General features: G+C 36.5%; 1 pseudogene; it reads left to right on the top strand.

Moving 5' to 3' along the window:
• Positions 1-1,112: 1,112 nt before the first annotated feature.
• Positions 1,113-4,088, top strand: LOC130232659 (macrophage mannose receptor 1-like; annotated as a pseudogene).
• The last annotated feature ends 1,445 nt before the right edge of the window (positions 4,089-5,533 follow it).

The following is a 5,533-nucleotide window of genomic DNA, read 5'->3' as shown; positions in this document are numbered from 1 at the left end:
GGGCCACTCTGTCCTTCATTACAGTGTAATGTTTTACAGTCAAGTTTTTGAAAACATAGACATTGTTGTGTCCATGTAAAAATCCAAAAACCAGAGTCTTCAAAAAAAGAGGACGTCATGTGCATGTGTAATGGAGGCCAGCTCTTTATCCTTCTTGTTAGAGCAACCGACTCAATTGCAAAAAAGGATCGGCGGGTTACACAAGCAGCTCTTCAGTTGTACATTTCTATTCACATCTGACTTTGATGGACATAAAGCAAATAGATGAGCCAACATTTCCACAGACCACTGCTATTTTCAGTCTCCTCGTTTGTTACTGTACTTTAGAAACTCATTAGAAAAATAGAAAAGCCAAACATATGTCATACTAAACAGATGTGACATGAGTTACCACACCTTGTTATAACGTCACAGTGGTCGTTTAATTGTCCAAGGAAATATACATTATGTCATGAAAGTTCATATGTAAATAATACTTTGATCAATGTCTACATTCATGACTGATCCTGAAAGACACTGATGTCAGCATGCAAATTTGGGAAAAGGAGCGAAACATATGGAGGAAGCTAAATATGAACAGGGTTTTTTGGTGAAATAAACAAATGTGATACAAAAGGTTATACAAAAATAATAAAACGGCAGATTAGTTCTGAAATTTAAAATGTAAACTCTATATATATATATATATATATATATATATATATATATATATATATATATAATTTTTATTGAAGTCTATGTTCATTTTTACTGATGCTTTTACTTTGATGGATGCGGATGTCAGTATGGAAAAAAACGGAAAACACGCAGATATAGAGGAAGCAAAATATGAAAATTCATTAGAGAAATAAACATGATGCTACGTGCTGAATGACGGATGAGAGCAGATATAGAATAATCACAGTCTGAAGCTGCAGACAGAAACATCAGACTGAGGACAGAAACACACCAGCTCTGAGGTAAGAACACACACATCTACAGTACATTATACACACACAAATACACTGATATCTGTAGATGCTCTTATTGATTGTATACACTGTATTTATGTTTCTCTTTTACCTGCTCAAAGAATGAATCTAATTATTTATCTATATTTCTCTTCTTCAGAAATGGCCCAAACACAATACTTCTCTCTTCTCCTCATTGGTGAGTGTGTTTGTAGTTTTATTTATGGTTTATAGTTTCATTAGGTTTGACTCTGTTCTGAAAAGCATTAAAGCAAAGTGTCTCTTTCACAGCTCTCTGCTCCATATCTGAATGTGTTCAGCGTCAGTATCACTTTATAAATGAGATGAAGACCTGGACTGAAGCTCAGAAATACTGCAGAGAGAATTACACAGATCTGGCCACCGCTGACAACATGAATGACACGATCCAGCTGAAGAAGTGTGTGAACAATGGAGTTATTCAGTATATCTGGATTGGTCTTCAGAGGTCAAGTGTTTATAAATGGCATTGGTCTTCAGGTGATCCTGCGCTCTTTATGAACTGGGCATCTGGACAACCAGCCGGCAGTAATGAGTGTACTGCTATGATTGATGGACAGTGGATTATTGAGGCATGTAGTAACACCCGTTTCTTCATCTGCTACAACAGTGAGTATGAACGTTTAATAAATGTCCTATCTATTATATATTTTGGAAGGGGGCAGAGTTTATTGGTGGAGACAAAGAACATGTAAATGAGGTAGATAGTTCCAGAACCTGTCCAGACAACATAAGAGTTTCTTCAGTCTGAATGGATTCACAAAGACAAAGGCACAGTTGTTGAGACCTTGCTTTACCTTGTTTTAGGTAAAGACAACAAACTTTGCCCACACAAGCAAGCTACCTCATGGTTAGACTAATCATATAAGCGGTAAATGAATATAATGAAAGCAGCATAACTGAGTTATGACGCTTCACGCAGCCTTACCAACCAATCATTTATTAGTGTTAGGAAAAAGTAATTGTTACAATTTAATGTCATTAAAAAAAATAGTAGCTAAATGTTTTGCGTAGTCAGATTTTAAGGCATTTGTGTTGCCAGAAAAACAGAGAGCCTGTCTATACCTCAAAAAAAAAAAAAAAAAAAGAAAGAAATTCACAGTTATTACCGTCAAAATTGGTTACATTTTGGCATGCATAATACGCAATTCAATAGGCTATATCTTTTATTATTATGGTTTAAAGGTAAAAATAAAGATTTATATGTCATATTTTTTTGTGTGAAATTGTCCGGTTGGCATTTGTAAAAACGCCGCTGAAAACCATTTGACTATTAGGCTTACCTATCATTTTATTAATTAATTTAGCCTATTTTAATAGCTTGTTTTTTACAAGCTTAAAAGTAAATTTTTTTAATTTTTTTATTTTAGGACCATAAGTGCAAGTCAAAACAAAATCAATATGCTTACTGTATTTTAGCCATTAAAATAGTCCTATGATATATTTTCTGGGGTTTAATTTTGCATAAGCAAATAGCAGTATAGCCTATATTACATATTTTTAAAAGATTACCATTCAGCCTACCTGCAGCGCAAGGTTACACAGCTGTATATGAGCTATAGCGACGTCAAAATGAAAGCGTTCTAAGTTTTATCAATTTTCTAGCTTAATTTTAATAATATTAATAATAATGAATATAATTAATTATAATATTGTTTTTAGTGTGGACTACTGTGGGACTGTGCAGTGTCCAACTTAACATAGAGTTTTGAATGAAATTATATACTTAAATACCACTTGTAATATTGTTAATTTGGAACTAGATTCTAGAATTTTCCACAGCTTCAAATCGAAATGTATATGTGACAACAGCAACAAAAAATTTTTTTACATTATTATAAATTAAAAACATAAATGATCTCATAAATCTAATTTTATCAAATATCAAAGTAATATTGATAAACATATGAATATTTTTGGAAATACAAGCATTTCTGATGCTTGGACTGCTACTGTACACATCAAAGACATAGAATAGAATAAATAATAAACTAATAAAATAATGCTTCTATTTGTTTTTCTTAAAGTGAGCACAGGACTGGTGTTTGTCAATCAGATGATGAACTGGAGAGACGCTCAGAGTTACTGCAGACAGAATCACATTGATCTGGTCAGTGTGAGGAACCAGAATGAGAGTCAACAGCTGGAGAAGTTAATTAATGACAGAAGCTTATCTGGATCTGCACTCTGGATCGGTCTGTTCAGAGACCCATGGCAGTGGTCAGATCAGAGCAACTCTTCATTCAGATACTGGTATCCTGTTGAACCAAATAATCAAGGAGGTAATGAAAACTGTGCAGTGATCTATCCGTATGATCCAAGAGAATGGAATGACATCCCTTGTGACTTACAGTTTCCTTTCGTGTGTCATGAAGGTGAGCAGATCCTCCAAATACACTCAATCCATCATCAGCTCCAGATCTCATAAAGTCGACTCTTCATGCAGAGATAGACAAACTCAATCCTGGAAGACCGTTGTCCTGCGTAGTTTTGCTCCAACCTTAATCAAGCACACCTGTCTGTAGCTTTGTTCAGTGATCTTGAAGACATTGATTAGTCTGTTCAGGTCTGTTTGATTAGTGTTGGAGGAAAACTCTGCAGGATCATCGGCCCCTGATGATCAAGTGTGCCCATCCCTGCTCTACATGTCTGACATGTCAAATTCCTCCACAGTGTTTGTTCTACATGTTGTTTTTGATCAGTCTCTTTCTAGTTTCTGCTTTGTTTTGTGTCCAGATAAACTGATTGTGATCCAGCAGAATCTGTCGTGGTCTGAAGCTCTGAGATACTGCAGACAGAATCATGTGGATCTGGTCTCAGTTCAGTCAGTGGAGATGCAGCGTCGTGTGATGAACAGTGGTTAAACTGGCATCAACTGAGGCGGTGTGGTTGGGTTTACACAACTTTTGCAGTGTGAACATGTGGCTCTGGGTCAGTGGAGACATGGTGTGCTATCAGAACTGGGCTCCAGGGAACGGCAGCACACCGGAAAACTGCAACCTGGAGAAGAGAAAAGGAGCAGTTCAGTCTGGAGGAGATCAGACCTGGATCAGCCTTCCTGAATCTCACAGACTCAACTTCATCTGCACTAACTACTGAGAGAAGATGTGTCTGTGGTTACTTACATTCACTGTTTTTAAGCTGTTATGTATTTGATTTATTCTTTTATAGGTTCAATTAGTTAGTTTGCTATATGTGCTTTAAAGTAGCCAGTAATTGTATTTGTGTACTATAACGATCATAATATAATGTAACATTTTAAGATTAAGGTTTAAGGTTCTTCTGTTTAAGGTTTTAGATTCTTTAGATGTGATGTGTGTGTGTTTTCAGAAACTGTTTTCTAGATCTGCTGGTGTTTGGTCTCTTTATGTGTTGCTCTGATCATATAAATGACTGGCTGAATGTGATTCTGTGAGCAGCAGATCTTCAGTAAAACATGACTTGTGTCTGAGCTGAATGAAATCTGCTTCATTCAGGAAGGCAGAAGAGAAGTTTGGATATAAAATGTGACTGATGCTTAATTATTAAATAAACATTAGATTAAATAAACTGATCTACAGTCAGTATTCTTGTCTCAGAGGGTTGCTGTAAAACTACTCAGAGATTTCAACTGCTGTCTTGGCTTTCACTCCTTTTGTTCACTCCATCTGTTCAATACATTTTCCCTGTGTCATTTAATATTATTGCACACAACTTTGTAAACTAATTATATTTATTTTCTTTGTATATATAGATTTCTTTGGTTGCTATCAACATCCAGTGAAAATTTCAAGTCAGCTGTACCTTTAGGGTGCTTTCACACTAGCACTTTTGCTCCGCATCCAGGTTTGACGTCAAAGTATGGTACGTTTAACTAGTATTAACGTGTCTTCTGAACTCAGGGGCGCACCCATGAACCATACCCAAGTCTGCCTGAAAGAGGTGGTCTAGGGTATGGTTTGTGCGAACTCTGGAATGGTTCACTTCTGATGTGAAGGCAACCGTGCCAAATAACAGAAGTGAACCACCAAATGTACAACAAACTTTAGTTCTTATAACGTTCATTCATGTGTGTGTCTGTGCATCACCTACAGTACTTTGGTGACAAACAGGACTGACCCAGTGCAAACAGTGATAATGTCTGCTTGTCTCCACCAAAAAAATCGCGTGGTGATGGCTCTCTGTATTTTGGTCATAGAAACAAAAACCAAAAAGATTCAGTAAAAGCAGAATGACTGTGATATGCGAATGTCTCCAGGTTTGTTTGCCCCTTTGTGATGAGGCATGAGTGCCGCATGACGTGCGGTGAGGTTTGTGGCTGGTGAGGCACTGACTCTTTCAAAGTCAGATTTACAAACATATTCTCTCAATATATTTTACAACTACTGATTGTGTTTCATATATCATATCAGCATTATTTCTATACACATAGCAGGTACATATTGGGCCAAGGAAGAATGTAAAATGTATAGAGATTAACTACGCGTCCCAAAAAAAAAAACCCAGCTGGACGCTACAGAGTCCAGTCAGCCTATTACAAGCGACACACACAGAGCACCACGTTG

The sequence above is a fragment of the Danio aesculapii genome, chromosome 7, assembly GCF_903798145.1.
Source record: "Danio aesculapii chromosome 7, fDanAes4.1, whole genome shotgun sequence".
NCBI lineage: Eukaryota > Metazoa > Chordata > Actinopteri > Cypriniformes > Danionidae > Danio > Danio aesculapii.
Note: the sequence above shows the minus strand (reverse complement) of the source record. Positions and strands in the feature narration are given on the sequence as shown.